The sequence below is a fragment of the Electrophorus electricus genome, chromosome 4 (assembly GCF_013358815.1).
Source record: "Electrophorus electricus isolate fEleEle1 chromosome 4, fEleEle1.pri, whole genome shotgun sequence".
NCBI lineage: Eukaryota > Metazoa > Chordata > Actinopteri > Gymnotiformes > Gymnotidae > Electrophorus > Electrophorus electricus.
In genome coordinates, this window is record NC_049538.1 from 28,176,749 (window position 1) to 28,201,189 (window position 24,441).

A 24,441-nucleotide genomic window follows, 5' to 3' on the forward strand; every position below is an offset into this window, starting at 1 on the left:
TATGTATACAAGTCCTGTGTCTACGTATAGCTGTGTCGATGTTTGAACCAGGTTAATTCGTTAACCACGTTGTCGTCTTTGTGTCAAATAAAACGTTTGTTGTGTCAGACATGGCTCATCCCCGCATCCCGCTTTGCCTCCGCACGTCACAATTATCTATCCTGCAACATCTGAGAAACCCAGAAACGAATACCCATGTGTTCTTTGTTTGTAAATAATTCAAGCAATTTACCATTTACCATAGTACAGACATGCCAAAATCCATATGTACTGCAGTTCACAGATTGACAGCAAATGTAAATGACATAAAACAGTTTCCATTTAACACACAAGCTAAAAGAAATGTCATCTTAAACACTCACAATGTCTGACATGATTTTCTATATAGGTAAAACCCATGCTGAAAGTATGCAATGTACTGTACACATCACTAAAATATTAGTTTTCTGTTCACACAGTCTTCTGTATTCTCATAAAATGTACAGATATTTTATGCACATAACTCAAATGAAGTGCCTACTTTAAAAGGATTGTTCTAAAGCCACACTACTGAGAGTAAAATACAACTTGGTTTTATGAAACCAACCAGCAAGTATCACAGGAGGCTCCCCTCTTGGCAAGATATGAACCAAAAAGGTTTCATGTGACAGTTTTGATGTTTATTCCTCATTTGCAAGATAGTAAATCATTCCAGTATGCTTTCTAGAAACCAGTACACTAGAACTGTATTTCACCTTGCTTGGCTTATTAAAAGTGCGTTGTCTGATTGGTTTCCAACAGCATTACTGAATCTGCTGCAATCATCAATCTTCTGCATGGGTTTCATTTGCATAAAATATACATTTATTCATTAGGCAGATCAAGTCTCAAGTCTTCAAAGAGGAACAGTATTTGCATACAGCATTCACAGTGAGAAAACTAACCCATACATATTACTTTTTAGGTGGAAAAATTTGAAATTGTTTTTAAAAATATACACTTATAAGTGAGTAAACTGTGATGTAACCAAATGCTATAAGTAGAACTTTATTTCCAGATGATGATGTGTTACACTCAGTCAAGGTGAAAACTTCATAGATTTTGCCTACGGAACATTGTTTCAGTTATCCTAAAACACTGAGATTATTATAAAAATATGCTACCCTAGTAAAAACATACACTTAATAATGCTGAATTTGCAAGACACACAACTACAGTTCTAAGTTCCATATGTTTCTTACATGTTTTGGTCTGAAAATGTTCAGTTTAGTCTAGATATAGGCTTAATCTATACTCCTACCCCACTACCCACTCACTCACTCACAGGTGTATATAATTCAGAAGCACTTTGCTTGCACAGCTGATGAAGGACCTGTGTCAGAAACATTTTCTGTATACTCTACCACAAATTTGAATATCTCTATATATCTTACTACAGTACACTGCAGTTACTCACCTAGAATCTTCTTTGGATATATGTATGTATGTTGACACACACACACACACACAGGAATTGTTAGTTTTATACATTTAGAAGAAAACAAACCAAACCTAGCCACTTAAACCACATGACACTAAGATACCTATTATTGGGTAACCTAATATTGGCTAACACATTTCAAATAGCCACACTAAGATGTTCACGGGAGACTATTAGATATATAGAACAAATATATAAAGCAATATAAATAAGCATTTTCTTAAATTTGTAATTCAAATTATAATTGCTGATGTTGGTTTCAACCTTCAATAACCTGTTTCCTTTCTATGGTGTATGAAAGGCTTAAAATAGTATCAAAATGCCCTCTACATTCAGCAGAGCAACTTACATATTTATCAGTGTGACAGTACACATACTCCCTGGGAACTGAACTCATGACCTCATGGTCATGCTCTATCAGGTGAGCTACAGGAAGCCCACCGGTTTTTTCAGTGAATTTAATATGGCGTCTGGGTTCTGAATGTACTAATCACTCAATGATGTAAAAATATGTCATTTCAGAAACAGCAAATGTCTTCCATAATGCATATATTAAAAGCTTCAGGTAACAGTAGCAGAACAAGTGTACCTTCTTTCTTGTTCTTATGTTTTCTTTTGTTTGAATTAGATGTACAAAATAATCAGTTGGTGTCCAACATAAATCTTTTTTTTTTCTTCAAGAGATTTTTCAATGAGAAGATGCATAACATAACACCGCTTCCAACAGCTGATCATCAAGGCATCCTATAGCACACTGAATCTAGTTACTTGCTAGCTGGTGTTCCTTTCCCCGACTGCCTGCCTCACCCAGGTTCTACGAGTTTAAGGCCTACTCAGACATTAATCCACTGATGTATGTATCTTCTAGAATTATTTTTCAAATATAGTTGTAAAATAGTTGGGAAGTAGAGCGTGTAATGTCATTTCATTTATTTCTCGCCTTTTTCTCCTGTTTAATTGATTAAGGGAGATACGAAACAGGAACCTGTATTTTCTTTCCTTTTTGTTTGGTAGGAAAGGTAGTTTCCCTTTGGTTGTAGATGTGGGTTTTGTTTATTGTTTTGTCCTGGTCAACTCTTGATCCTCAATCGTGCTGCAACAGATTAATATATAACCCCATATTTTCCACTCTAAGTAATGCAATCTCAGACTCTCATTGCTGTTAAATCCAGGGCCTAGACCATGTCGTAACAATCTGGACCCTGTCATCGCACTACCAACGAATTAGCAACAGGACTTGGACAGAACATTTTTGCAAAACCCTCATTGCGTCAAGGCTCATTCCATCAAATAAACAACTTTGTGTTCAACAAAAATATACTGCACCACAACACAAGCTACTCCATTTCTCCAGATGAACAGGCAGTTAGTCACTGCCTTGCACAATGTTTGACCCATTAAAATTACCCAGGACTAAACAGCCATTACCCAGTGCTTCACCAAGCTCAAGATGACTGACATAAAGAAAGAGCTAAGAACAAAGTTATTCATCTTAAAAATGTTCTAGCAAAGAGCTACAATAGCAGAGCAAAGTGGTTTGCTGCAACAGGCCTTGTACAGACTAGTCCAGTGTCTAGAACAGAAAAGACACTGTTTAAGCACTCATATACCTCCTCGATGGACCAAAAAGTTCAAAATCATTCATGTTAGGTAATTTAGATTTTTTCTCCACTTTGTCATAGATGACAGGTGCTTCTTTGACTTGCCTGAAGTAGAAAACACCCTTTTGCTTACTATCTAAAGGAGAGAGAAGCCAGTTTAACCATGACAGGCTGCTTGCATCACCATGCAGTTCTGAACTGTCACACATGGACAGTTAAACAGTAGGAAGGCCTGCCTTTGTGTTCTTCTGGCAGAAGGGGATAGAACTTCAATGTCTTGTCCACAAGTTGTTGTGTTTACAAGAGGGCAGGATACAGTTAACATCTCCAACACCACACTGAGATGCTTCAAATGTTGACAGTGTCAGGTTATCATATTTCAGCAAGGCTTACTCTATTTAAACAAACACCTAATCATGATGGTCACTATTCCCAGGTTGTAGCTTCACATAGCAACTAGTGAAACAGCTTTAGAATTTGTTTGGTGTCTGGAGTGAATCTCATGTTGTTCAGCAAATGTGTTAATGAGGTCTCTTCAATTGCCTTGGTCTTAGATGGACATTGTAACTCAAATAGTAAAGGTGGACACAATGTAAACATGATACAGGATTCCAGAAATCAGTCAACTTACTTCAGAACACAACAGCGGAGCCTCTGGACTGAACAATTGTTTGTGAAGTTCACAGCATTTTATCTTCAAAAATTCATCTTTTATTTGAAACAGTAACTAGCAAGTAAACAATAAATCCTCACATTTGCCAGTGGGTTGATTTTGATGTAGCACCATTTTGATATCCCCTAGTCAAATAGCTCCTTCTTGGCAAAGTAGCTCATTTGTGTCAATGCCAAAATCCACAATTCTCTAGCAATAACCAAGACTTGGCTTGGAAGACTAACATTCTGGTATCTAGTACTTCATTTCAACTTCATTTCTGAAACTGTACACAGGCATGATTCTGAATGTTGCTGTCTAGAAAATCCCTAAAGTTCCAGTGTTCTTCCTATTCTTTCAAACGTCCCTATCCACATCTGTGCGTATAAAATCCTTTCTGCAATTACCACAGGCTTAGGTAAAAGGGATTCAGCTATAACTTCCCATGAATATTTTGGCATTGGGTTTATCTGGTTGCATTAGGGGTACAGTAAATAACTATATAATAAATGTCACCATCGACACCATTGTTTAAGAGTCAGTCCTCAAAGTTACTGCCATGATCATCTGCCAATATTTCTCAATATGGTTTTTTTACGTTAACCTACAAGTAGCATAAGTTCATTACTACAAACTCATAAAAATGACAACTTCCAAGGTTATAAAATTATTAGAATTAGGTAACCTTTATAACAATAAATAAATAAAGTGCACAAAATGAGTGTTGAAAATTTGTAAGGCAATTCAAAAGTAATGGAATCTAAGGAAAGAAAATTGTGAACATTAATCTGGAGACAATATGTACCTGCAGCTTAAACTTCATCATTTTTGTTCAATTTTTGTTCTTTAAAATACAGGGTTCATTTGATTATCATGAAATGCCTAGCTATAATGTGTTTTCATGAAGCACATCTAAATTAATTGTTCCCATAGAAATTAATTTAATTTCTATGAATATGTGTAAAAGGTCAAGCTGCGCACTTCCAAAGAGTTAAAAAAAAGTTTCAAATCAGCTTTTGGCACCACTATGACAAAAAAATAAACCATTTTTGTCCCGTCCCTTAGCAAATGACCCATTTTCAAAATTGTTTGCAGGGCAATTGGTTTCCCAGATGCAAAAGGCAGATTTCAAGCCATTTGTCTGTTTATAATACTTATCACCATGTGCCTGCATTTTTGATAGAAATATTGGTGGCTAAATTTTAACACTGAATTAGCTGTGTGCCTTCAATAACATGTCACGTTAGGTAAAAGCGAGTCAGAAAAAAATAAATAAGGTTACATCCCAGTAAAATTTGATTAAATTGATTAAGCTCAGAAAAGGATGGAAAGGTCGACAGACAGACAATCAGACAGGCAGACAGACAGAATGATTACTAATGGGTACACATTGTCTATCCTGGGACCCAATTATGTACTTTTTCTGAACCTGCTTGAGTAGCAATGCAAGCCTTGTAATGTTTTAAAGGGCAGGGTAAGTATGTACATCCTGATCGACGTGTGATCCTTGGCATTCCTCAGTTAATGGATCACATTAAGCTTTCAGTGATCCTCTAAACCAAGTTAGTGGCTCATCATTCTAGCATATGCATGATGGACAGAATGGGGGATGCGTGATTTGTGAAGAAATAAAGGGTGCATTAGGCAATGCATAAATTAATACAATTGCTACTTAGTCCTGAAAACCTCTGATCTAGATCCTTGACCTATAGATGACTCAAAAATAAGAAATATTTTCGATTGATTTGATTAAATTCAAATTATTCAATAAAGAAGAGTCAACAAGTGAAATACTGAAAGACAATGACAAGTAACCATATGCACCATCATTGATTTTTTTATGTAGGAGATGGTCCAATGAAAAAATGTGAAACTCCATGTCAACTACTACGATCAATGTATAGTGGGCGATTCTTAATACATGAAAAGGTAAATATGTGAAAAATTTGAAGAGACATATTTTATCCAGAAGAATATTCAAGGTGAAATTACAGCATGCCTAACAGTACAATGTGGACAGTATGCCAGCAATTAGTGCTGCACAATGCACTCTGATTGCTTCACCATTTGGTCTGTCCTGAGTTACAATGTTGCCACTGTGTCCTTACTTCACATAACAAGTGGTGATATCTGATACCATGCTGCAAGCCACAGTCTGCTGTACAACTGATACAGTGATTATACCACTCTTGACACGGAATGAATCCAGCAGATTGACTAGAATATTTTATTTTTTTTCCCTTGTGAACTGTTCGTATGTTACATTTTGCTCTCTTTGACTGTTCGGAAAGAAAGGACAGGTCTATCAATACACCAAGAGGGCTGGAAACACTGAAAATGTACTTCATTGTAGAACTGATGTAGATTTTTTGTGCCTTTTGCACATTAGTAACAGGGTGGTAATGGCAATGGTGCAGATTCCCATCACTGAAACTAGACGGATTTAAAAAACTGCATTTTTAAACACTTCACCTGAGCCAAAGAGCATAATACATGAGTCAACTTCCTTCCTATTAGAATGGCCCCTGTGTCTCCTAACCTCTTTTCTTCTTATGGGAATGAGCTACACTGGGTCAAGCCGTTAAAGAAGCTATATTGTAATGGATACGTTTTCTCACAATTGAAGGCTGGGATAGAAGATTACCAGACAATTGATTCACTGGAAGGGGGAACTGTGTATACGAAGACGATAACCCACACAGGTCAGGCATCAACCTTTGCGTCCATAAACACTGTCTACAATTAAGCCGCCCAAGTAAAGCTTTGCACAAAGAATAAACAGCCAAGTGAACGGGCTGATAGAGAGGCTAAAATTATTCACCCTACTGCCCTCTTATTGTGAAACATTTTAGATGCTGGAAAGATTACTAGGAGCCTAGTGACTATACAAGTTTCTAAATGACTTTTGGCAGGAGAGGTAAACTGCATTTACTTATCCTTTTTCCCACGAGTGTAACTGTCATATTGGTACCAACACAAGAAACATTATTGATTGTATCTTCATAAAGTTTCCTTATAATTTGATCATTTGGAAAAAAAATGTTGTTTCAAAAATTATAAAATAAACACTTCTTTATACACTTTTACTTATGTACTATCTAACTTAAGTGTATATGATGGAAGTTCTTTAAAAAAAGTTGTAGACTGTTAAGTCAAAAGCAAAATAATTGATTTAAGGGTAATTAGCTCTAGTGTTGAGTCTCCTATAATCGAGTCAGGACATTTTAATAATCCCAGTTATAAACATTAAATACATCATCATATGGGACTCACAAACATATGGTAATTAACTTTTACAACACTGATAAATCAGGCCTGCATTAACATATTGCAAGAGAGGAATCATTTGCTTGATTGAAAACAGCTTTTAAAGATTATGCCCAAAGAGAACACAGAACAAACCCACTACACGCACACACACGCACGCGCGCACACACACACACACACACACACACACACACACACACACACACACACACACACACACACACACACACACACATGATAAAGCTACAATTATCAAAATATCAAAATTTACCAAAATGAATTAATTATCTTGTAGAGAACTGAATTGCTTTTTTAGGATATGTTTCGATTAGACCAATCAATGAGTTAATGAAGTCATGCAGGAGACCTTTAGAAATAGGTAAATGTACATTATTTTCACAATCAATAAACTAATTGTAAAATCTTTGCAGCTTTAATTGTACCCATCACAGACTGAATTAATTTACACCTTAATGTTACAGAAGTTACTTTACCTTTGAACTCTAAATATCATAATTTATTGAACCATCAATGATAACTGTTGATAACAGGATTATTACAGATAAATAAGAAAGTATTTGCAAAGTGTAACAAATAATTGCATACCTCTGCTCCCAGAGGAAAAAAAAAAAAATAATAATAATTTCTACAGGCTAAGAAATCAAGATGTGTATATACAAACAGCCACAACCCCATTATGAAAACAGTAAATTAATCAGATGAATCAAATCTTTTTTCTAACAATGATTTATAAATAATATTATGTTTGACACATGTAGTGCAATAGCCACTGTGGGAATAGAAGGAATTTTATTCCAATCTTCTGTACAAGTCTGATGGTATAAATGAGAAGAGTGTATTCTCAAACAGATGTAAATGTATTATATCACCAAGGCTGTCGCAATGAGAAGAAATTACCCTGGTGAAATATGAGATGAGATAACGACTCACATCTTGCTTAACCTTTCTTAATTAACAGCACTCGGCTCAGGAGTCCTCATTAAAGATATGCCAAAGATTTATCAGGCCTTATTTGCCTAATAGGGACCTGATACACAAGATCCAAGCCCTAGCCATGGAAAGAGCAGGCTGGAAAAAAGTGGCCTAGTGAAACTAAGCTGCCAAAGAATAACGTGTCTGTTTATGCAAATGGAGCACAAAGATACACATACATCCAGATGCATGAATACAAAACACATACATACACACAAATAAGAATGCTAAAACAATTCACATCCAATCTTACAGTTTTGTGATATGCTGCAACATAATTCATTCCCCCAGTAAGGGCTCAATTCACTTTAAAATGTGCTTTGTAATGTGCGTTATTGTGGCCTCTTTGCTCTCTAGGTTCACAAGGTTTCTGATTCAATTAAAAAAAATCACATTTTATATATATATATATATATATATATATATATATATATATATATATATATATATATATATATATATATATATATATATTATATATATATATATATATGTGTGTGTGTGTGTGTGTGTGTGTGTGTGTGTGTGTGTGTGTGTGTGTTAAATCATTTATTTATAAATTAACAAATCATTTATCTTTTCTCTGTGAATATTTATGAAGGTCAGAGATGAATTGTTTATCATTGACTCAAAAGTAAATGTCCTGCCATTCCAATGATTTTCACCACACTTCTGCACGTGTGTGTGTGTGTGTATGTGGTGTTAGAAGGGGATGTAGCACCACGTATGATATGCTGCAAGTCATAGTCCCCCTGTGTTTGTCCAGCATGAGTGTTTGTGCGTGTTTGGGAGTGTGCCGCTGTGCTTTTAACAGCTCAAGCAGGCGCCTGGACAGTTTCCTGTGTTTGTGGGCTAATGTTGCCGGCCTCTCTAACCCAACTCCAGCTCTATTATTCTGTCAGGAGCTGCAGTGTTTTCCTGAGGAAAGGAAGTTATTTCATTTCCAGCTTTTGTCTAGGCCTGAATGCGAGCGGCGCTCTTTCAGCAATATTCGCTCGTTTCAACTCCCTTCTCCATCCGAACAAAAATATACACCCCCTGTCTTGGTCCTATAACTCACATTAGGCCCCGAAAAATACCAGCTTCCTCAATTGGCTTAATTTCCCTCACCAGATTTCTGGAATGGCCGTTTCTCCTGGCCTCAGCAGATCCTTATCTCACGCTTTCCATCAGTTCCATAGGCTCTTGCCAGTGGATTCACCCTGGAGAGGAGGGCCCGGATGGGTGAGTCCCCGCCTCGGTAGCATAGGCCAAAAGCAAGCCTAGAGCCACACACAACGCCCTGAACTGATATTTACTTGTGTACTGAAGGGTTTTAGCTCTTCCCCTGTGTTTATTCCAACTAAGCTCATGGATACTAAAGTTAGGTGGATCACAACATTGTGCGTGGCATCCAGGTATGAATTATCAAGCATGTTCAGGTTTTCACTGTTCCTGGTCATATATCCCTTCTGATACCATGTTAAGTGAGGGATTTTAAACAGAAAATGGTCACCATGCAATCTGGACAGTATTTGCAAACAATCACTACACTGATTTGATAAGTGAGCACAATATTTGTGTAGACTTTATGAAGTGTCTTCTGCTGTGACACACACAGAGCCTGGACTCATTTAGCATGGCTCATTACGCAACGAGTACTTGACCCATTTCATGCAGCACTGCACTCCAAGCCATCATGTCCTGCGCTCACAAGTCATTCTCTCTCAACAAAACATTGGGAGTGCCCTGAGATGCTTGCACTGTCCAGACCAAACTAGGACAATGGTTTATGTAGGTACAGTGGAATGTTCTGTACTGACTTAGGTAAGCAGACAGCAGCATAGTCTTAAATGGAAAATTACCGCATTGGAATTACTGTATTTCAATATCTGACCTGATCAACTTTCTTTGGATCCCTGCTCACCATAAGATGGGCTTCAAGATAGAAGAGAGCTTTAAACACAGAAAATAACAAAATTATGAGCTTACAGAACACACACACACACACACACACACACACACACCAACCTTTATGTCTCACATTATTATTAAGGCAATATACTATTTCCTTGGCAACTCACCTACTTTGCCCATCTTCTAAAAGTGCTGACCTTATGGCTTATAAATAAGAGGACCATCTTTATCAGCACTACAAACACAGGTGAAAATTGTAGACGTAATACCTGGCAAGCACAGTGATCACAGCAAGACAGCCTGTAAATGAGAATCATTATAATGATTATTCTCCTGCAGTATTTGAGAGAGGAAGATTCCATTGGTCTTGGTTGGCCATGGCATGCCCTCTGGTCACTGGGCTGTCTAACTGTTATTGTGCCTTGTTCCGCTTGACTGTCAGAGTGGGGCCAATACATGTTGGCACAGGCTGTGCAATATACCATTAGACCTTAGCTCTGCAGCAAGGCCACTGGTAGAAACGTAGGCTGATGCTAATGTGAAAGTAGAAAGAAACGGAAGGTCACAATCTTGCTTTTGACAAGAGCTCACTCTGACAGCCGTCCTAACCACTGGCTGCTAAGTGGCAAAATGTCAAGACTGTTAACCTGTCCTAGAGAAATCACACAGCACATTAACATTTTACTTAAAGGCACTGAGGAAGAGAAAAAAAAATGAACAGGTGCACATTTTCTAAAGTCAAAACAGGTTTTGCCTTCACACAGGGACATGTGCAAAAACAAACCAACCAGCATTGCTGTCCCTGGCACTCAGCTCCTGTCCACCTATTTGCACAATATATGACCTGTCTGCTGTGGAGGAAAGCACACACATTAGAAGCAATGAAGCTAATGATATCAGAGCACTCTGCGGAGCACGTCAGCACGAAGGGATGACAAACCTGTCAAGTGGCATAATCTAGGAGGCAATCGTAACATCCTCAGAAAACCATAGCACTTCGCTCCTCTTTTCTCTGACCCCTCCTTACAGTCCTCTAATAATGGAGCATCTATAAATTCCAAGCCTACTGGGGGACAGCAAGTTCACCCGTAATAGCCAGTGGCACAGAGGGATGATAAATACAAAAGAAAATGGTTGTCAGGCTCAGAGCTCGGGACCTTGTTACAGAGTCTTAATTTTGGCCCGTGCTCAGGAACTCTTCATCACCGGCTTGTTGCAAGGTGATGTCTTTTTTATTCTCTCTGTGATGGAGTTTGGGTGTCATCCGATGTCCTTTCAGTGGAGCCTGGTGCCATGCTCCCATTGGGCGCTGAGTATCTTCTTTAGATTTATGGCCCCCACACTGGTGGATTTGGTGGGGATGCTGCTTTCAGCATGTCGGGAGCCAGACTCATGTGGCTGTGGTGTGTGAGTCGAGGCTCCCCACACTACCACCTGTATCAGTAGGTGAATGAGGAGCAGTGTTCTCCATTGTTTCAGCTCTGATACATTGCATGGCTGTAAATTCCAGTCTAATTTAATTTTCACAAATCTACGCAAATTATTCATACTTACTAATTCATTTTTTTGAGGGACTGTGTTTTACATGAAAATAATTTTTAAAAAGGAGATAAAGACTGTATTGGGTCAAATGTTGTGCTTGTTTGGTCAAATAAAGTAATGAATCCCCATTTCAAATAGTATTTTCTTTGGAGAAATATACGCCAAACAAGCAAGATGCAAGATGTAATACAGTAGTAGGCCAGCCTTAAAGCCAGATGCAGCTGAGACCAGAGAACGGGGGAAAAATTCAAGAGGAGGAGCGTGAAGGTTATAATGTCACTAGGTGTCCGGACTTTGGTCCATGAAGCACATTACACTGGACCTCACAGTGTGGGAGAGAGAGAAAGAGAGAGAGCGAGAGCAAGAGAGAAACTGCTATTGACCTTTGTGGAAGAAAGCTGACATCATAAAGTGCAGTCTGCTGGCTACCAAATGGGAATGCCATCGCAGATTAAGGACTTTTTAAATTATGCATTTGGTTCAGGCTCCCAGGGTGAGAGCGGGTGCATGAGAGATGGAGCTGTGAGGATATAATGCATTTAGTGGCACAATGCTAAAGTGGGGGATACTCCAGAGAGCCTCTAACTAACTGAGATTTGCAAAGGCAGGGTGAGTTAAGTGAGGTTGGTAATCAATAATAGTGTGTTAAACTATATGGGGTGTATCACTAATTAATACTAAATTGTCAAATTAGGAAGAAGTGGTGATTTAGCAGCACTGAAAGGTTGTATGCATATATATATATATATATATATATATATATATATATATATATATATATATATATTATGTGTGTGTGTGTGTGTGTGTGTGTGTGTGTGTGTGTGTGTAAGGACACGTAATAAAGGTGCAGTGCTAAAGTAAAGTAATTAAGATCGCAATGCATCCTGCACACATACCTGCTGTTCGTGTGGTCTTTTTTAAGTATATGGTTCTTTCAAGAGACTAGTGTAAAAAAGAATTAAAGAAGTAGGTTATCTTGGCAGAGGTTTGGTAAGCCTACATTACAAAAATAAGGTTCATATTGAAAAAGAATATATGAGCAAGCACAGAACATTGTTCATATGTTTTTTTTGCTATATTAATAACCAAGGACTACTCTAAATACCAAATAAAACATTTTTAGAATAAAAATATGCAACATTCAATTGTTCTATTCATATAATAACACACTATGGTATTATAACTTTTCACAAAGCAATTATCTGCTAGATTATTTTCATTGAACAAAATTTCACTGAACAAAGTTGCAAACTTTCTCTGAGCAAAGTTTACAGCATTCAGAATATTCATGATTACTGACAAGGTATAATCTCAGCTATATTTCTGAGGTAAATAATACATTAACAGCACTAGAATAAAGGCTATCCCTATTAGTTAATGATCTTGGGGGACCAAGGTGAGGTTGTGGATAATTGTTACCAAAAAGAAAATTAAATTCACTCATAGTAATTAATTGTTCTCCCACTGCAAATGATCTCAAACTTCAAGATCACCTGGGAATCTTCACACTGGGCCAGTCAAGCTAAGGCAGGAGTCTCTCCACTAGGTCAGCCAGAGGCAGGAATCTCCCCAGTAGGCCAGTCAGAGGCAGGAGTCTCTACACCAGGCCAGACAGAGGCATAAGACTCCAAACTGGGCCAGCCTGAGGCAGGAGACTCTACACTGGGCAAGACAGAGGCCGGAGTCTCCACACTAGGCCAGCCAGGGGCAGGAGGCCCTATACTAGGCCATACAGAGGGAGGCATGAGCATGGTTCAAGGTCAAATCTTTGGTGCATTGCGAATTGCCCCAGTATTAACATATGGCCTAAGACAATGAATTAAAATTCACATGTGTGTTTTAAGATAGTACTTTTCAAGGTAAGATTAATTTGTGAGAAACATATTTTGCTGTAAATGTACTATTTTCAACAATAGCTTTTTCAAATGTCGAATTAGGTAGGTAGTTGTGCACCGTACACTAATTATGGTATCAAAGGATTAACTATAATGCAGGACCATGCATCTGCTATTTACATATTAAATGGAATAAATAATTCAATCCACCAACCTCAGCAACGCTGAATTAAAAGACATAGAGATGGTCAGTCAGGACTGTGATTGCATTCCTAGATTTCTCAGTTCCTACCATAGTGATTGACTGCGCAGAGAGAACCCCACCAAGCCATATTTCCTTCTGTCAACAAAGTGTGAGGTTTTACAGACATCGGCAGCTAGGATGTCCAACACATGTCTGACCTTTCCAAATGCCACAGACAACTATAGATTCTAGTAAGAAAGGAAAGGAGGAAAGAATAAAAACACAAAAAAACGGAAAAGTGATAATATGATATCTCTTACTTCTGGGGGCAACTCGGTCTTCAGAGGGATTTCTAAAGGTCACAGAGTGAGGGAGAAGTATATTCCTCTCATGAAAGTGTTAAAGAATTTTACATCCTTGGGTTTCAGAGACAGAAAAAAAAAGCAGCAGGTCAAAATTATCCCCATGTACAATCAATATCATAAACGGTAAAAAGTGCACTGGCCGATTAAGAAGTCTCTCTGCCTCTGTAGTTCAAGTGGGTCTTGAAGATGAATCTCGTTCTGGTGATACACACACTTAACTGTAGTTTTGTGACATTTGGGCAAAATGAATAATTGTTCAAGTGATGTGGACCCTAGGGACACATACAGGAGAAATGAATGGGCCATTAAGGGAATGCAGAAATCCCTTCATTCTTGCTTAAGGAAGAGGTGGATCTGTACACAAAGAGCAGGTTAAGAGGGGACCATAAGCAGTTAGGATTAATTTATTGACTGCAACTATGCTGTATTCTCCCTTCATCACTTACAACCCTAATTAGAGTTGTGAATAACAATTCATAATCCCTCAGTCTTTCTATTTTTTCATCCCAGCACAAAGGTGTTATCATGAAATTCAAATTAGGACACACAACAATTAGAAACGTCCCCAGAGTGTCTTAAATTCAGTCTGAAGTCTGAAGAGAAAAATCTCAGTACTCTAGACAGGTATTTTTGCTTTTATATGCATAGTTTAAGACAGACAGTGGTCTTTATAACAATGTAAATACATACACAGTAATTTAGTGATATCTATTTGCCCTATATATCCAAGTTCTCAGTTCAGTACCATTCAGAATGTTCTTTTCATGGACAGCCAAGGTAAAAAGTTTGCCATTCTGTTTGACCCAACATCCTAACTTCTCTCTCTTTATTTGCATACTAGATCCAACCTCAGCTTCTCTGATATGTGCCTGGAGCACATTACCTGTGTTAAAGTGGATTACATTTTTATTATAGAGCACTGGATCAAGCACTACCCAGAGCAACATTTATAGTGCATGGTGTGTAAATTCTTAGTTTCAGAAAGATGAAGTAGAATACTATATTATTATTATATATTATATATTATATATTATATTATATTATTATTATATTATTATTAATATTATTAATATTCCTAGAATACCCTACAGAGCATTCAATCTCTATATGAAACAATTTTGCACATTTGCATAGTAGCAATCAATGCATATTTAGAATGTAGTACAAACTACCATTAGATAAATTAAATAAGCCATGTACTTCAGTATAAAATATTTTCTTGCCAGATCACAGTGTAGATTAAAATGGCACTATATGCCAGTACAAGATTTCTCAGCTTTGCAAGAGAAGTGCTGCCTATTATTTTAATGTGGTTTTTATTTGGGAAGATGGAAGGGCTGTGGGATTTCTCTCACGCCCGTGGGTTGTCAGTGCTAATAGAAAAGATTGGTGAATCGGTCGGAATCTGGGAGCAGAGTCGTTTTGTTAATCCTGTTCCTTGGTGCTGAGCGGAGACTGCCTGTATTTACATATGCAGAGGATCCCGCTGTTTGGAGAGCTCCATTCAGGAGACAGCGCAATTAATCATCCCCAAATCCTCCCGCAGTGCAACAGACGACCCCGGGCCGATGCGCTGCCGCAGAGAGTGTGCAGGTGTGAACCAAGCCGCCAGGAAAACTGCTCCCCAAACAAGAGCTCTCTCTCTCAATCTGTCTCGTCCTTTTTTCTGATCGCTAGTCTAGCTTTTTGTTCAATTTATTTAGTTATTTCTTGAATATAACGCATGGACATTTTCCAAATTCCAACTTCTAGACACCTACTGCTCTTGCTGATGGATACTACCACATGAGCAGTTGCAAACTGTGTAATGATCAGGACATAGTCTTGCCAAAAGACTAAATGTAACTCATAACGCAACCTTAAGTATGATGAATGCATTTATCTTATCAGTAAGTTTTGGGAAATACACTCAGGTGTGTTTTGGGGAGTGTTTACTGCACACAGCCTGGTTTTACAAAACAGTGTCTTCATTGTCATTGCCTGATAGTTCCCATTACTGGTCCTGATTGTATTGGTTATATCGATTTTATTCAGCAGGCGCTACAAATATACCATAACACCATAACATGCTGTAGTACCACTGCCTTCAGCACTGCTGGTGTTCATGCTTACTATTTCCCCATTGTACAGTCATCTGAAATAAAGAGAAATGTAGTAAAGAGCACTTGTTGTATATAGACAATAAAGCAGTTTCTTCTTTCATTTTGTTGACTGTATAGCCAGATAAATATTTCATAGCCTGCTTTGCCTGTCCAAGCCTTCTATCACCAACCGCATTTTTCCCCCCATTTAGTCCTTTGATTAAAGCATTCTTTCAAAGATCTGCTACTGTGCAACATTCTGCACCATCTGTCCTGAAGTGGAAGAGCAGGCTACATATATACAATGTATAGCACAAGATGGCCAGCAGATGTTGAAATTCAGTGTTCCTGACTGATATCACTTTCAGCAACATGGCCCTGGATGAACTCATGCTACAACTTGGAGAGTCAACCCAACACACACACACACACACACACACACACACACACACACACACACACACACACACACACACACACACACACACACACACACACACAAACATACCATGTTTTTTCAGTGATTTCAGCTTTGATGCTCAAGAAAGATTTAAGGTTCACCAGTTAGACCCACTTCTCACACTAGAGCTAATTTAGAATTTAGAATAGCTGCAATTACTTTTAGGCAGAACAATCCTGGATGATGAAACTGTTACAGAAACATTACTCTGAAACATGCAGACATTTGAGAATGCAATTTGAGAACTTATGGAAATAATGTTCAACAAGCATATGGTTAGGTACTTCATAAACTCAAGGGATGAGAGTGCAGGTCTTATTTGGCAGAGTGCTTTCTTTCATCTGGGCTTCTGTTTTGCCAAAGGCAGAGCTATGAGATTTAATACAGGTAGCATTGCGAGGGAAATGCATTTGGATTTCTCACCTTCATTAGGTAAGCAAATTAACTTTGTTTCACTCAAAATACTTTTCACCACAATGCTGTAAAGAACCATTTTTGAATTCAGTAATAAGAACAGTGAAGAATATTTCACCATGGTGATTTTCACCTCCCGAAGTCTTACTGGGACAGAGATCTAAATATTCAATCCGGGCAAACAGTAGTTACTCATGCTGGCAAAATGTACTCTGCATTAGGTGAAGGCTCTCACCATGTTATTTAAACTTTCTTGCACCTCTGAACCAAGTTGTGTTTCTGATTCCAGTAAAGGACAAGGAAGAGTGGAAGGCATGGTGTTATCTCTGCCAACAGACAGACACAGACCCCCAGGCTTGGGCAGCATATGGAGTGTCTGAGGGAAAACAACCAGAGGAATGAGAGGAGAGTCCGACTCCCCTGATGGACTCTCCGGTGTCTGGTGTTGTTGCCACTAACCCTCCTCCTGGCCATCTTCCCTCTGTGCTGTCGTGTCCTCTCCAAACACACTTCAATGTTGGCTCGGGTAATTAATACATCTAATCATGTCCCTGCACTGCCTCTATTGTGATGGCTTGACCACAGCATGGGCGTCATATTTCAGCCCTTCTCTCTCTTCTTTCAACACTTTGTTTCTCTCTCCCACACTCAGCTGTTATGGGCCTAACTGCAAGCCCCCCCCCCCCCCCCCCCTTCTTTCTCCAATCAATACATACTTTGATATTTGTGTAGCAGCCATTGTGTAATCAATACGAGGTCAGGGAAAGTAAATTGCAGTGCCCAGCTTAATGATTTTGTTTTGCCTGGGTTGATGAGAAAGATGTTTATTATCTGATTATTTAGGCTGCATTATGTGTGTCAACATTTAGACCCACCATCTATTAGGGGAGGCATTTCCATGGCCCATTTTGTATCACCATGTTATGTTGAGGCACACACACTGCAGGTTTTCCGATTCACACTCCAGCACTCACATGACTGTCTTGCAGTTGTCACCAACTGGTTTGATTTCCTCCACCTACATTCACTGTAGTCATTAGAGTCTGATGTCTGTATCATCAATTACTTAACCTAATACATGAAGTTTTTTTCTTCAGAGATTTGATTTTGTTGAATCTAGAAAGAAAAGAGCAATTTTACATTTGTGTGGTTAAGCAAGAACTCCACAGCAGGAACAAGATACATACTGATTCCAATGCAAAGTGAGCCAAGAATGCAGTCTTATCCACTATAGGTTAGATGTCAGGGAGGTCACACAGCAGACGGTTTCTGATTAGAACCTCATGTAAGACTCCAGGCATGAGGCTTCAGGTAACAGGATCTGTGTCTCTCCTCCTGCCACACCCACTGCACTCTTCAACACAGGCCCGTTCAACACAGATAAGACACTCTAAATACACCCATGTAAAAAGTGAGGTGGAAAAAGCTTACATAATGAAAACACCTGATCCAAAAATGAAAGCAACCCTCTGCAACAGTACACAGAATGCAGGCTACACACACGTACCTCTAATTAATATTCATGTTCCGCGATTCGCAGCATGTTTGATCATGAATTGACTGCCTCTGATTTACAGTCCAAACCCTGCAGGCCATGCAACATGCAACAGTAAAATGGCCCGCGATCCCTGTGCCCAGCCCAAGGGCAACACGAAGCACAATAATAAACAGCTCAGGCAGCAAGAGCATCTGCTCTCTGGGCATGTGACTCCACAGACAGATGTTGGAGCCCAGCTGTTAACACAAGATCATTTGTATGTTTGAGGAGAGCTATCCCGTTTGGGCTTCCTCTGCCGATGATCATTGCCCCCCATCTTCTCGCAATAATCATTCTACATTCTACCTCTCTCTTGTCCTCAGCTAGATTCTTACATGCACAAACTACGATCAGACACACGCGCACATACACGCACATACACACATACATACACAGAGTACTGTAAGCTACAATGGATTTACTATGATAAAGATTCCCTGTTGTATTATTTTGTACAAGGCATCCCACCAGCATCTGGGTGCTGTGTGATGTTTCTTCATTCCTGGAAAAGTGTGCTCTTTAAGAGATTACTAGTGACATAGTATGGGCCAAGAGACAGCTGCTATGGTATCAATGGAAAGCAGACTTCAGGATTTATGTTTTATAACCCATGAACATGCACATAGATAATATGCACTCTAAAAGTAAAAAAAAAAAATCCTTACAATTTAACTTGAATTAACAAGGTACTTACAGGTAAACAGAAACATGTTCATGTACTAAACAAACATGTTTGCACTATCATCTGTAGCCATAAATCAAGTGTATCATCAAGAATAGTGTGTGTGTGTATGTGTTTAGGGAAAAAAAGAGAGCGAGAGAGAGCGCGAGGGAGTGAGAGAAAGAGAAAGAGAGCGCGTGTGAGAGAGAGAGAGAGAGAGAGAGAGAGAGAGAGAGAGAGAGCGAGAGAGAGAGAGAGAGCGCGTGAGAGAGCGCATTTAAGTGTATGCGTGGGGGTAGTGCTATGTTTTGTTTCAGTTACCACAACCAGGGTCACCCACACCCTGACATCTCTGGAGAGCTGTACATATCTGAGAAAGGCATTCCACACATACACCCTCTACACTGCCCTGAAACCTGACCCATGCTATAGCGGGTGGCAGTCAGGTCTGCCGGGTGGGAGCCCGCGAGGTGATAGTTGAGCTTAGGTTGCAGCTCTCTGATTTCCCCTCTCGTTGACACTGCCTCTACAGAGGCTTCCCCTCCAGCCGGTGAGAGAAGGAAGCAGAGAGCGTCTTACCTGACCACCCCCCCCACCCCATCTCCTTCCCACATACACACCACCGCTTCCCCTGCGGGTGAGGGGGGCTTTAAATTCTCCCCTCCCAAGTTCAGAGTCGATTTGTTATCAAATCAAGCGTCGAGCCCCTGATTCATTGCTATTCAGCACTCTTGCTGATTTATATGCAGAATGTAAAACAGATGCCTTATGCGATACATATTTATGGTGAGGCCTGCTCTCACAAGATTTATTATAGCTTCTTTCATCGGGGTGTGCATGAGCAGCGCTATGATGACTTGTATTTCCTCTCAGCTGCCAATGCCAAACTCATTAAAAAGAGGTGTGACTATTAATATACATTGTAATACTGACAGCTCCTAATTTATAACCCCTCTGCCGGGGTAGATAGGGTTTTTCCCCCCTCTCTCCTCTCCTTGTCCAGAGGGATCTCTTTTGTAGTGTATAGTGTATTAGTGTGTGAAAGAGCGAGACAGGGTATGCATGTACTGAATGTATGTATCCGTGTATGTCTGAGTGCAGTATTTGTGTGTGCATGTGTGTGTGTGAGTGTGTGTGTTTAAATCATGTGACTTTTGTTGCTCTAAAGGGGGGCTTTGTTTCAGCCCCTTCATTCTTGCTCTATTGATTTATGGGGTTCTCTCCCCTCCTAGCCTCAGGGTTTATAAGCCCAAGCCCCCAGCATCTGACGGCCCACGCCTCTGTTCCCAGACCAGTGAGAAGCGCCTGAGCCCCCAGCATCTGACAAACCTCGCCTCTGTTCCCGGACCAGTGAGAAGCGCCTGAGCCCCCAGCATCTGACAGCCCTTGCCTCTGTTCCTGGACCAGTGAAAAGCGGCTGAGCCCCGAGCATCTGATGACCCTCACCTCTGTTCCTGGACCAGTGAGAAGAGCCTGAGCCCCCAGCATCGGACGGCCCTCGCCGCTGTTCCTGGACCAGTGAGAAACGCCTGAGCCCTCAACATCTGACGGCTCTCACCTTTGTTCCCAGACTAGCAAAAAGCTCCTGAGCCGGTCCACCAACATTCTCCCTGCCACACCACTCCTCCTGCCGTAAAAGACTAAAACTCACTCCACGCCTTCCACTTACGGGATACTAAATGCAACCCCATCAATGTGGATTCTTAATGTCCGCTCTGAACATTCAGTGATTAATTACGCCACATTTCTTTTGTGACTTGGATCATTAACTTCAATATTCCATCACAATTGTTATATAATTATTTAAGACATAAAATTATAATGTGTGAGTGTTTATAACATATATAATCATTTAGACTACTTCTAAATACTTATTTATATACATTTCAATTAATTTAAATAAGCAAAAAATGACAGTAATTATTCATTCTTTCTGTGTGATTTATTTATAAAGATATTGCTACCTTTTACTAAATATACTGTTTCTAAACAGTATTAAAAAAAACAAACAAAAAACCTCCACATGACAGCCTCAAAGAATAACACACCCTTTAGGCCCATGTGTCTATTCTTCCCATATGTACATTTAAATTCTTGGAGAGGGTCTGTATTTTTCCCTGCCATATTGGGGCAGTGGGCGCTTTGTAGCACCTAGGCTGGCTCAGGCCACTAATTGTGTGCAGGCAATGTGCTTCTGAATGCTGATGCAGGCTAATGATATTTTAACCAGCAGATCCACTATTGAGTAGACGGGGTGTTCCCTCCACTAAGACTAATGAGAAAAGGTGGGCTGTTATGCTCTGCTGGCGAGCTATTCACTCACTGGGGGAGATAGACACAAAAAAAAGAAAGGGTGTTAAAAAAGAGGTTTCAATCCCAAAGGCCTGTGATGGGTGTTTTAGGCTGTTCTATTGTGGTCTAAGCCCTTCAAATGAGGGAATATTGGGGTGCTTAACTCAGCCCATCCTGGGGCCCTTTATGTGAGGTAGGTGACAGCTAACTGTGAGAGAAACCTCCCGCGTCCATTTTTCCCCCTTCTGGTTCTTTCTTCCACCTTCTCTTGTTGAAGTGAAGCCGCCAATTGGGGGCCACTGGTGAAAACTCCTTTAAGATGGTTCCCACCCAGAGAGATTAGCTAGGATACGCCTGATGTGTGCATGCACTCCTACTCATGTCTGTCTGTCTCTGTCTCTCTCTCGCTCTCTCTCTCTCTCTCTCCCTCTCTCTCTCTCCCTCTCCCTCTCCTCCACACACACACGCACACAGGTGTCACTGCCCAGCCATGGAATCTTTATGAATATTGGAAGCACAAATCCCACCCTCCATCCCCACTCCCTTAAAGAAGACAAGCTGAACTTGACAGCCTAATCATTCTAGCCAATCCCTGACACTAGGAGCTCTAAATTAATAGTCTATCTTCTGCGCCTGAATCAACAGCTTTAGCTCCTAGAACAGAGGAAAGGCATGCTTAAGTACTTAGTTACTTAGTACTTAATTAATTTACACCAAATAGTTAAAAAAAATGTTAATTTGTTATATATTACTAAGCATTAGCTTGTTTCACTTGTGTGTGAATTAAAGAAGTAATTTAGTTGTCACTAGAGGGGAAAAATTGCCAGGATCATAAGATTAGAGTACTATATATAATGCACTGAATTACTTCATAGAAAAAGGAGAATGCATGTTATCCTGTTCAAAACATTAAAAACATGTTGCACAGAAAAACATGTTTGATAAAGCATGTCTAGTATTTCCAATTGCTTGTACATCCAAAAAAAAAACACATCCAAATAAAACAAGTTTAGCCATCAGAACTGGATCTCTGATTGCCTTTGCCACCCCAGCTCTGTATTTTGTATTCTGGGAAAGGCAGACGTGACCCTGTTGCTGAGTGCTGATCTCACACACACACACACACACACACACACACACACACACAGAAAACCCCAGCGACGGGCCAGGAGAGTCCCACACGGCACAAAGTGTGAAGGCAAAACGTCATGTATTGGCCTACCCCTCTCCCCCTGCCCGAAAGAGCCCCTCAGAGCCTGAGCCAGTGCCACTCGACACACATAGCCCCTGGGATCAAGTTGCACAACACTGCAACACAAGGTCTTACCACTCAGACGGGCTGAGATCACTCATCAGTATGGCATTACACTCTGGCCGTAGTGCATCTGTGGAAGTAGCAACACCCATACACGGCCTTTTACTTGCTCTATGAACATCTGAAGCATCACATGCTTTTCTGCATGCTTGCCATGAACAAGGTTTCCTGCTATTGATAAGAAAAGCCTTATTTCGCATTTTCATTTATTTGGACATGACCCTTTTGTCCTGCAGCAAAAAAATAAAATAATAACAGCCACAGACTAATGTTCCATTTATATAAGTTTGTTTGTCTCAGTGAGGATGAGGCCAGTGAAGTTCATTAACTTTCTAGAACAACAAAAAAGTGAATATGACAGCTATACAACGCCTGTGCATGTTACAAAATAGTGTGTCACTCAGCCCTCTTAAGCCATATTAACATAGGAGCAGAGAGAGACAGGAAAAGTAAAGTAGAGGAATTCTTTTCAGTTTTGCACACATTCTGTCTCCCCTTTCTGTCTGTCTGTCTGTCTCGGTCGGTCCACACTTTAGGCCCTTTTATATTACACGATCACTCGAATTTGAGCTCAGGGGGAGGCGATGGGTCCCTGGGTGAGAAAGCCCCAAACAAGCTATAGACCAGATGTATGATGTTATATGGTCAAACTGGCAAACACAAAAGAGTCAAAAACAAAAGGCATGAATTAAGGGAGAGGCTTTCAAAAGTGTGTTTTCAAAACAGCCCAGCTGAGAGCTCAGATGCTTCTCCTCCCTCTCATTCGCTCCCTCCCTCCTTCTCTCTCTCTCCTTCTCCCTCTCTGCTCTCACTCTCAGCCTTTCCCCCCGTTCGTATTCTCTCTATCCCTCGCACCAACCCCCCAACTCCCCCCCCCCCCCGCTGCCCCCACAACTCCCACCCGAGACTAAATGCTTTAAAGGGGGAATGGGCGGGGGGAAGAAAAGAGACCATTTTTGCTAATTAGTCGAGGACTTAGCAGGCACAGGATATGCCGCCGCACTTTTTCATCTGCTGTCCACGGGCTGTCGCCCGCCCTGTGAAGTCGCGCCTGTGTGGTTAAGAGCCGAAGAAAAGGGGAAGGCCCCGCACACACAAACGCCTCGGTGGAGCTCCTCAACGGAGCACCAGTGGGGGTACCGCCACCGCACAGAAAATGGAGGATAACCATTAGGATTTCGGACTTTAGTAAAAAGGCTAAATAAGGAGTGTCAATGGCTCCCTACCTAAAGCCCAAGACAAACGCTTGCCGACAACGCCGATTGGGTCGTAGTCCAAGATAAACTGGGCCTTTTCCTCCAGCAGTCACAGTCAAATGATCACAGACATACTCGTGTTAGGGACTTGGTAATGTTGCAATATTACTCTTTCAATGAAATATGATGGACTGAAAAACACTTTAACTGTTTACATAGTTTCTTCACATTAAAATGTAACTGCTAAACCTGTTTATGATTTTTTTGAGGTATCAACATTTTTGGTATAAAAAGATTGGCATCATTATCCTCAACTCTCATAATAAGTGATAGTATAACAGTATAAGTGGTAGTATAATAGTATAAGTGATAGTATAACAGTATAAGTGGTAGTATAACAGTATAAGTGGTAGTATAATAGTATAAGTGGTAGTATAATAGGTGCAATCTATTTTGTGCAAGCATTGCATATACATTTGGAACTAAAAATCATCCAGTGCTAATGACAAAATATTTTTACTAGGGTATTTTTAGCAACCTATTAAAAATGACCAAGCCACCTGAGGGCAGACCTTGCTTTGGGCACTGAGGTCTGTGCCACTGATCATTTTAAAGTACATTACAGCTCACCACATATGTTAATGTTTATATGGTTAGTGTTAATAAAAAACAAACATCAAACTAATGT